We start from the raw sequence: 10,897 nt of genomic DNA, 5'->3' as shown, positions 1-10,897 counted from the left end.
TGCTTGTTCTTTCCTGTACAATTCCTAACTTTGATTAAATTATTTGGAAAAAAGATACGACCTCGTCATGTAACAAATGTTTAATACAGCTTCTGCGCAACATTGAAATGAAAACATGAATGCCATACGTCAGAATTAGATGCAACCGAAACAAAGAGTTGAAAAAATAACGCAAAATGTTTTTTACACCAAGTAGGCCTATAAGGGAATGTTAATATGTTAAAACCATTAATTTAAGAACGTTATTTAAAGGCAAAGTTCTAGCAATCACAGGTTATTTGAAGAATAAATAATTTAACTTAAAAATCAGCATCATTTTTGCTGACATTTCGAGTTTTGCTTAACTCTTATCCATGTGACAACGAACATCAACGTTTTACCGAATTTTCGGTTTTACTCTAATCGCTTCATTGAAAGTTAAAACATAGATTTTATCTAATTTAGAATTATAATACCAAATAACTAAAATCAACTTTTAACACAATCTTCTGATCTTTCGTCTAATTTCTTATCGCCGATTTTAGAAAAAGGTCTACGTGACCTTACTGACCTACTTAAAGTAACTTTATTCATTTAAACTGGGAGTTTATTATTAATACAAGTGCACAAAATATCAAACAAACATATAAAATGTACATACTTAACAGCGAAAATTTTAAAACCATTTAATAGTTGAAGCAACTATTTATCGCTTCAAAGTTATTGCAACTTGCCACGTTTTGTTGTGCAGTGTTTGAGATTTATTGTGAAGTCACAGTAAAATCGACATGGGCCAGCTTTATGTTCAAGAACGGATGCAGTTATAAAAGCGATTTATATGAAACTAAAGTGTAGGTAATAAATAACTGATACTGTTTAACATCCTCGACGCATAGTAGTATTCTATGGTTTCAGTAAATTAATATGCGAAGTTACCGGGTTTGTACGATGAGCACCTGGTTATTTTAAAGCTAAGCTATAGTCTAGCGCTAAAGACGTCGGCGACCTTGACCAACATAAACACATAGCCTAACCTTTCATTTAGGCCAAATATACTATACTTTTATGCTAAGTTCGGTTAAACAAAACATGCTGTTTGTCACTTAAGCACGTCGGCATATTGTTTCATAAACCGCTATGGTGCAGGTGAGACGATGTAATTACTGGTACTTTAATAACATCACAATATGTGGCAAATTAGCTAAAGCTTTTAGTTGACATAAAACCTGCCATCCTGCATAACCTAGTTTTAAACAGCGCCATTTAGCCAAATTTCAAAGCAATTGAAACTTTTTTGCAGTTCACTCAGCTTTTCCTGGATTGGAACCAGTCAACGAAATTTCCACCAGTGTATAAATACAAAATTTTACAGTTTCACACTTACTCGTGCTGAGCTTGCCGTTTTTTGTTTGGTGGGTTTTATATAACATAGACATCAGATGTTTTCAGTATTAGACAATTTTTTACAAGTAGATTCACCCTTAATCTGCATAATTTTTCTTCAAACATCACCATAAATTGTTGGGTAAACCCAACAAATTGTTTCAGTCACGCAGTGGTTAAAGACTTGGTCTACGACGACTAGCAAACACGAAAACGATCGGTATAACGGGAACTTGCGACATATTTCAAATAAGCCAAACAAAATAATCACGTCTAGGTTAAATTTGACTTTCTTTCTTTCCCTGTTTCCGTAATGACAACTCGGATTTATTCTAAGTGCAAAAGATCATCATCACAACATGGGCATATTGTCTCAATGCAAAGGTAAATACAAAAGGTACAACAGTAGATCTTTCTCGTACACTGGCCCCAACACAAAATTCTGACCCAAGCAGAGAAAAGTAGTTAAAAAGAAACTTATTTAAAAGATGGCTATGTGAAAATTTAAACATAGAGGAATTAAGCCGCAAGTGTAAGCAAAAAGGGCTTTCCAACTTGTTTCTTTCGTGAGATATTAAAGATTTTTGCGCTGGACATCGAAATTTCGTCTTAGGTTTGAAATCAGGTTTTTCCGAGGTGGCCTGTATGGAAAGAAAGTGTTGTGCACTGTACATGTCCGGTACACAACGTAGCTATCTGGTGCATAAAATAAGTCATTAAAGCTTCTTTGTAAGCTAAATAATTCCCAAACAGCAATATTTGGTTTATGCTTGCACATACCGGTACACACTTTTTATTGTCTGCTGGTGCATGTCAGTCTTTAAAAATTACACTGTCCAGTGCACAAAAAAACTTACATTCAATACTGGTGAGGTGGTCGAGTTTGGTACGATGGAACATAGAAAGTATTGTACGTAAAGACTTGAAATTTGGTATTCAGTTAGAAGAGAAATCTTGCTTACTACCTGCAAAAACTCCAATAAAATGGACCAAAAATTAATATTAAAATTGCAATTTTTGGTAAAATTCTTACACTGGGCACTTTTGTAGACTGGCAACCAGACCCTATAGGCCAGTAGCCTACGTATGTAGAGGTTACTTAACAACTTTCAAGGCATAAATACAGTACTATAGGCTAATTTTTTAAGACATCACCTAAGTTGCTTATCTATAAACCTACTGCAGAACTATTTAAGTTAAAGATCTTGAACCAGATACTAGGCCTATATAAGTATACAAGTGCACAACCACAGGATGCCTTTATATTACAGACAAAGTTACTCAAATTATGAGGCCATAGGTCTAGTTCAGGGGTGACGAACCTATTCGATGACGCGGGCCACTTTGTCAGTTACGGCTGAGCAAGCGGGCCGCACAATTTTTTTAACATTTTGCATAATAATTAGCATTCAAGCACAACCGCTTCATTTGGCAGATTTTTAGCTGCTGCCTCGGCCGCAAAAAATACATCGATTGAGTGCGGCAATCTATTGAAGACATACTGCTGCGACTCAATTGTGCTATCAGCTTTTGATATCGCATTGCGCAAAGATTAGAAACAGGTGAAAGAAAGTTCAAGACTGCTGGTCTCACCGGACGCTTCGTTCAAGACTGCTGGTCTCCCGGACGCAAAATTTAACCCTAAATTCCGGACATGTCCGGAATTTTCCGGACGGTATGGCAACCCTAAATTTCCTATAAGTCCTATATGCCTTGCATGTATGGGCGTTTGTCAAATCGTTTGGTGGGCCGCACAAAATTGTTTGGCGGGCCGCATGCGGCCCGCGGGCCGCAGGTTCGTCACCTCTGGTCTAGTTGTTCATTTGTATACTAGATCACTAAGCGCATTGGCATTGTTCCACAAAATATTTACACCAAGCATTTCGCGGGTTTTAATCTCCCAGACCCATGCACTTCGCAAACTTTTTAACCCAGTATGTACAGTATTTGCAAAGCTTATTGGTCCACAATCCACATAGTCATAGACACATGGAGTATCACCATTCACCACCGCCATTCTGGTAGAATCCTAGCAGAATCATAGAACCCAACCACCGTCATTCTGGCAGAATCCTAGCAGAATCATAGCTTCCAAAATGACAGCAGGGTTTCCGTTTATTTTTTTATAAACTATGTACAGTAGACTAAATAATTATTCTTAAGCGCTAATGGTAAACTGCCTAATGGTTTTAATGTGGTATGCCTAGCCGTGACTTGTCTGTTTTTAACATCGCATGTAAGTATTTTTGGTTACGGTATTTCGATGTCAGCAGTCAAACGTTATTATTAGTATTAATGAGAAAATTCTTTGATTTAGCATTATGAATTGCATGGCCTAGGTCAGGGGTCGGCAACCTTTTGCACTTAAAGAGCCATTTTAACCGATATTCCACAAAATAAAAATCAATGGGAGCCGCAAAACTATTTTCACAATAAAACGAAAAGGACACTCTGTAACAAAACTGTCATGTGTCGCATTTATAAAAGCAGTTAATTCAGTAAGATTTAATTAATGTGATTACTAGGGCAACCAGTTTTTTGACCTAAAAAGTTTAAATTTTGACCTTAAAATTTGCAAATTTTGACCTTATTTTGACCTAAAAAGTTTAAATTTTGACCTTATTTTGAAAAACGCTAAACTGATAGTCTCTACACTGTCTACAGCAACTTTCTAATCTAAAGCTGCATTTAAAATTGACAAAACGCTTTTCTAGTGTTGCTTTTTTTTCGTTTCTGCGTATTAAGATTGACAACTTGCAGTTTCAAATGCAATGCCTTCACATCGTGACGTCACCAAACGCGCTGAAAGGCCTTCCCTCTCTTTGTGGCTTTAGTTCTAAGTATAATTTGGGGCACTGGAATTGTTTGCGGTACAAGAAAAGAGAAAAACGGAAGAACAATATTGCAAAATGGTTACAAAATTACAAGTTTAATAGATTTTGACCTAAAAAGAAGACCTAAAGAAACAAATTGACCGTATTTTGACCTAACGTAACATTTTGACTTTATTTGACCTAATAACTTCTATACCACACGTCGTACACAGCTGAAATTTGTTTTGTGCTTGTTTCATAGCATTCTGAGCAGGTTAAAAAAAATTGACCATATTGACTTTTGGTTGCCCTAGTGATTACTATAATGTGCTCAGTGAGATAAAGACACGAGTGTTCTTCTGTTTGTTTCTACTGTAGCAATAAAATTAATAAGAGCCGCATCAGAAAGATGAAAGAGCCGCATGCGGCTCCGGAGCCGCAGGTTGCCGACCCCTGGCCTAGGTAAAAGGTAAAATTGCTGAATGCTGATGGGCTAAAATGTCAGGTTCTTCTGACATTTTAGGCCTATTAGGTTGATGCAATGCAGAAGTCTGGAAGTGAAGCTTCTTTGTAGACCATAGCCCATTAGCTATAGCTTAATAACAGGTTGCATGTAGTTGAAAAAACAAAATCGCAATAGGTTGCACTTGCACTGTCTCAATAATCAAGTCAGCAACTGTATGGATAACAGTCTACAAACCTAAGTAAAAGCATAGATGTAGTAATTTGACTGATTTCCAAAATAAATGGGCATGTAATTGTATTATATGTACTCAGTAAATGCATTTACCTGCCCAAGATGTTGAAATAGCCTACTTATCAAGTGTTTTTTGGCTCTGAATTCTTAACATGTTATATAGGCCTATTTAGTGTAAATAGTAAGCATTTGTCAAATTGCATATATGTTTTAGGGTTGACAAAATACTGAGTTTATGACAGAGAAATGGGAAGTTTTGTTTAAGTACTTCTTGGTGTAAACATCCTTTTCTCTAGATAAGTTAAAATTGTTTGAAAGTTAATCAATACGGTAAGTATTGCAATTACTGTTTTAAAAGTCAACTCAGCCCTTTAAAACATACAAGAAGAGGATTTATCATTTTAATGTGGTTAAGCTCCAATATGTCGGTATTGAAGGCATGTTCTATTGTTGTGCAAGTCTCATATGTTTTGTGATTTCATTTGTGCTTTTACCATATTAAAGTTTTCTCACATTAATTATTATCACTCCAATTATTATCACTGAAATTGAACATACCAATATATCTATTTGTGTAAATCATAATTTGCTGTTGATGGATTTTCCAACCATGCCCCTGAGGCAGCCCTTTCATGGTCGTTTGGTTTTTTCATCAGGACATTTCCCAATAGGCATATTATACCTCGATAATAGGTAATGCTCGTTGAACAAAACCAATGGTTACACTAAGAAGTAGTATTTATAGTGAAGCATAAATACTAAACAGGCACAACAATTATGATACTGTGCACTTTAAATGCAAACAAACAAAGTGAACATAAAAGAATGTGGAGCCAACCAGATACATCATCATTAGAATAACATCTAAGAATGCACAAACATGGGACTGGCAGAGGCTGCACATGCCATGGAAAAATCTAGTGAACTGATGGCATCGCTGTGCTACATGAAGAAGTACATATAAATTTCTTTATATACAAAGACGTCCCAGTGCTGGTATGCACTTATACTATCGTACATTTTGTGAACTGTATGTGATTGTGAACAGCTCTTAATTTCATCAACAGACGTTTTGATTGGGAAATTCAACTTCTTGGAAGCACTATTGTAGTCCAAGTGATAGAGGTGCAGAGTGAGGTAAATTATGGCTTCTATTTCTAACACTCATACAAGGTAAATGTTACAGCTACACTGATACTTTTCAAAATACTTTATTTAAAGGTTGCCCACAGTGATATGGGAAATAAAAGAGCTGTCTACCCATCGCTTCCTCACTTGTTGTACACACAGTCTGCTGCAAACAAACTCCAGGAGATTTGATGCAAGGTTGCTACTGAGATATTTCTCCGTGTACTTAACTTCGTAAAGTCGTACTCGTAAATCTTTAATTTTGTCATTGAACACTGTAAAAAGAGATAGTGGCGATAAGCAAACATCTTTGACTTTGCATTTTCTACAGAAAACTGTATAAGGTCAATAAGTGATTGAGCAATATGTCCAGAACGGCCGTCGATAAATCCTTCCAGTGTTTACCAGCCTCACCTTCCAAGTTGTACTGTGGCTGAAATTCCTCCAGCTCATTTGTTGTGATTATCTCCATGTCAAGGATACATTTCGGTAGTTTTCGCCATTTAATGATTTATGTATTATGCTGAGACTTGTTTTCTTTCGTGAAAGCAGTTTTCTTATTGACGTCTTTATGATGTTTTGGAATATTGGCTGATTTTTTCGTAAAAAATATATAGCTACAGCGATCGATCTTGGAACGAACACCATCATATTCTACTATCCCCACTTCCCCACCATCACACTGGACTACTCTTTCCTCACGCACGATGTAGGTAATATAGTGCCGTTTTTCCTCACCAAACTCAAGGTAACAAATCCCTGCCTGAAGTTTATATCTTATTTTTCCTTCTCCACAGGGTATAATTAACTCACGATTGGCAACCACAATCTTTTCTGACAGTGACTTTGAATCACGTCTTCTCAATCCGATCACAAGCAGTTGTGACGTGGAAATGAACCTTCCTTGAACATTTACGCTCAATATAGGATTCCCAGGACATGAGGAACATTCTTTGGAAGTTAAGCATGTGAACTGTGAAGTGTTCGGCGATATAAAGAATTAACATCGAGCCGTGTCTTACCTCATTATACAAAGGCAGCAAAAGATTTCTGTTGTTTCTGTTACACTTGTTTTTACCCTGTATCTGTTACGTTTCTCCCTTGCGGCCGATTGCGCGTTTCCGTGGTTAATTAAGCACATGTGTCTTTTTATCGACGTGTGTCCGACAAGTAGTTGCACTGACAGTTGTGTATTGGAGCTCCTGAAATGAGCTGTGTGAAAGAAAACTTGACCTAACAGCTTTTAAAATAAAACATGTGCCTGTAATTCTAAGAGTGAGAACAACAAAACGTAACACTGGCGAGCACGGCACGACCTCTTAGAGGCACAGAAGATTTTATCAAGTTTTACTGAAGTTGAATTTTTTTACTCTCCGCCTCGTTACCAGCGTGGCAATAGTTTTTCGTCTTTTCTCAAAGAATTCGAATCCTTCTGCGACAGCGTTAAAGCATCGGATGCGGCGAAGAAACATGCATTTCTACAAAGCTTGCCGGAAGACATGAGATTCTCAATGACCGATGGTCGTAAAGAACTCTACGAGCTTAGTTATGACGAACTCATTCAAAAAGCAAAAGACACGGTTTCAGGACTATCTTCACAAAAGCATGCCATGCAACAACCCGTTCAGCGAACTCAAGGTTTTGACGAATCTGTAAGAAACTCTCTTGAATCTATAGCTCAATTGGGAAAAATGGCTTATACAAACGACGAACAGCATGAAATGCGCAGCAGTGTGCTGTACAACCTACTTGTTCGAGGACTGAGAGATCGTCAACAAGCCTCTCAAATCTTACGCGATAACTTTAAAAATGCACAACCGGATTTTTACGCCACAGCAAAGAACATTATTGAAAACGCAGAACGGACGCATCATGAACCACGTATAATGACGTCAGAAGTAGCAGCGGTTACAGGAGATCACCAGGACGTATCCAAATTAAAAAGAACTGTCGAAAAACTTCAGGACGAAATTTTCCAGCTGCGAAAAGAAATGAAGACAGCAAGAAATGTTTGTTGCTTCTGACATACACGGAACTCACAGCAATCCACCATGGGAAATCTACCAGGTTCAAACTATGGATCAGGACTTGCATAGAGAACAAGTTTTCCAACGATGAGTTGTCGGCACTGCACGATGAGTTATGTTTGGACAAATTGGAACTGTCAGAAGTTGAACGCCAAAAGCTGTTTTCCGTAATCTCTTCCTATCGTGATGTATTTTCGCTGCACCCGTACAATATTGGACAAACAGAACTGGTCGAACACTCAATCGAAACTGGAGACTCGCTCCCTATACGCCAGCAACCAAGACGCTTGCCTGAATCCCAAAAGCAAAAGAAGCATCTGGATCAGTGGTTCCCAACCGCGGCTCTTAGAGCCGCATGCGGCTCCAAGGTAGCTTTCTTGCGGCTCTCAATGACCCCTGAAAATCCCACAAAAAAATAAAAAATCTATTTGCAACAATTAGGGCGATTATTTTTTGAGTTGTCTAAAAAAGTCAAAAATTGGTCAAAATGTATAGCGTTAGGTCAAAATTGTTTACAAATTTTTCATTTTACATCTTACAGTTACACCTTGTAGCCTACTTTATACTGCTGTGAATGTTCCATTGTCTACTTATTGTGAATCATAAACCGCCTCCTGAATCCTAAACCACAATTGCGCCTCGATTTGACAAAGTTGTTAAAGCTCAAAGCCAATGTCAAGTTGGACATTAAATTGATTTGTGTTATTTTTCTTGTTAGTGTTGCTATTCGTTGGTACATGATTTCATGCTTTAAAATTTTCGTTATAATTACTTGAGTCTTTTCATGCGGCTCCATACGTACTATGAAGTTTGAAATTCGGCCCCGACACCAAAAAAGGTTGGGAACCACTGATCTGGATGGTCAACCGAAAACACTATTAAGGCGCAGCAAAAAGATCCAGTGTTGAAAAGACTGTTTCAGTGGATGAGCCAGGAACGCCGACCATCATTCAAAAAAAAATCGAGAATTCTCTGGAAGAAGTTTATGCTCAGTTGCTGGTGCCCTCAACAATGAAGAATGATGTGTTGAAGTCTGTTCACGATTTAATTCACGGAGGTGGACATATGGGCGTTAAAAGGACATTTGCCAGGTTAAAGGAGCGTTTTTTCTGGCCATTTTGCCACAAAGATGTCGAAACATACTGCAAAGAGTGTTGCTTGTGCGATTTAAGAAAAGTACCAAGGCGGATTGTTCTTGCCCCATTAGTTCCATCAGAGGAAAATACACCTATGCAGAAAGTTGAAATCGACGTATTAAGCGGTCTACCCGAAACAGGAAACGACAACCGTTATATTCTTGTCGTATGTGACACCTACACAAAATACATGCAGTGTTGGCCAATGAAATTCCAAAATGCCAAAGATACTGCTTATTTGCTTTACCACCGTTGGGTGACGATACATTGCGTCCCAGAAACAATTCACTCCGACCAGGGCCGGAATTTTGAAAGTATTCTTTTTCAAGAGCTCTCACGGTTAATGGGCTGCAAAAAGACAAGAACCAACCCGTATCACGCAATGGGAAACGGTGCTGTGGAAAGAAACAATCAGACCAAAATTGCGATTTAAAAAAATTATGTTCAGGTTGACCCAACTTCTTGGGATGACGCGCTCTTCTTGGTTAGCGCTACTTACAATTCAAGTGTTCACGAGGAAACTGGAGTTTCTCCTCATTACTTGCTCATTGGAAATAATCTTAGGTTGCCTGCAGATCTTGTTAGTAAGGCACCAATTTTTACTCCAAAGTGTGAAGACATCCTTCATCTTCAAGATCGAATGAAATTGGTTCACCAAACAATTCAATCAAGGTTGGAACAACGTAGGTTTCAATAGAAGAAGCGTTACGACAGGCCCCTATGTTGTTAAAAAAGTTATTCCTCCTGCAAACTATTTGATAGAAAATCGCAAAGAAGGTGTGAGCGAGAATGAAGGGCAAAATTCTTGCTCAACAGATCCGACAAACAACCGCCATCACTTTCGTGCATGCTGCAGTCCGGAACCGGAAATAACGACTACTATAATTATCAGCTGCGACCAGGGGTGTACATAGTGCCGGAAAATATTCAGAACGCAGTTCAGAATAACAGTTTAGTAACCGATGATGTTTTACATTCTCCAAACCTTTAAACAACGCATTAAACGTAGACCTTGTTTTTACCCAGATGTTAAAAGGTAAAATACGATAATACACGCATCTTTTCACTTCACTCACGCACGTATATGTAGTTATTAATAGCAAATTTTTGTGTTCGTGTTTTTATACGTTTTTTATATTGAGATTATATATTTTTATATTGTTATATTCTTTTGTTTATACTAAGATTTTACAGTTTAAGTGTGTCACTACTTGTGTGGTTTGAATGTCTATTTAATTGATCGTTCAGCAGAATTGACGTGAAACATTTCATAAATACGGCATTTTTTACGTTTTGGGGGTATTACCGCATTTCTTAGTACCTGTCGCGTTTTTGTAAATTTCGGAACTTTCCGGCCAGGGGGGATCGATTTCAAGGTGACCATCGTGAAGAGGAGGAAATCTTCTTTAAGAATCTGCAATAAAAAAGTGACACATCTTCCGACAACACTCAGCAGAATTGACGTGAAACATTTCATAAATACGGCATTTTTTACGTTTTGGGGGTATTACCGCATTTCTTAGTACCTGTCGCGTTTTTGTAAATTTCGGAACTTTCCGGCCAGGGGGGATCGATTTCAAGGTGACCATCGTGAAGAGGAGGAAATCTTCTTTAAGAATCTGCAACAAGGCCTTTTTCCTTATGTTCATTATTATGTCATGTATTCAAATTGTTTTTTAATTGTGACAGAGGAGTACAACATTCATATCTCTTGAAACTCGTTTTGTGTGTATA

General features: G+C 37.7%; 1 long non-coding RNA gene across 6 annotated transcripts; it reads left to right on the top strand.

Annotated features, from left to right (window-relative positions):
* The first annotated feature begins 3,607 nt into the window (after positions 1–3,607).
* LOC143469754 (uncharacterized) lies at positions 3,608–7,249 on the top strand. Of its 6 annotated transcripts, XR_013119196.1 has the most exons (7): positions 3,608–3,701; positions 4,638–5,826; positions 5,940–6,009; positions 6,094–6,198; positions 6,332–6,489; positions 6,618–6,748; positions 6,842–7,248. It is a non-coding gene; the product is annotated as an uncharacterized LOC143469754 (long non-coding RNA). The 6 variants fall into 6 exon arrangements; XR_013119199.1 differs by lacking the exon at positions 3,608–3,701 and having other exon boundaries at positions 4,469–5,826; positions 6,618–6,713; positions 6,798–7,249; XR_013119195.1 differs by lacking the exon at positions 3,608–3,701 and having other exon boundaries at positions 4,469–5,826.
* The last annotated feature ends 3,648 nt before the right edge of the window (positions 7,250–10,897 follow it).

Source organism: Clavelina lepadiformis, chromosome 8 (assembly GCF_947623445.1).
Source record: "Clavelina lepadiformis chromosome 8, kaClaLepa1.1, whole genome shotgun sequence".
Lineage (NCBI taxonomy): Eukaryota > Metazoa > Chordata > Ascidiacea > Aplousobranchia > Clavelinidae > Clavelina > Clavelina lepadiformis.
Note: the sequence above shows the minus strand (reverse complement) of the source record. Positions and strands in the feature narration are given on the sequence as shown.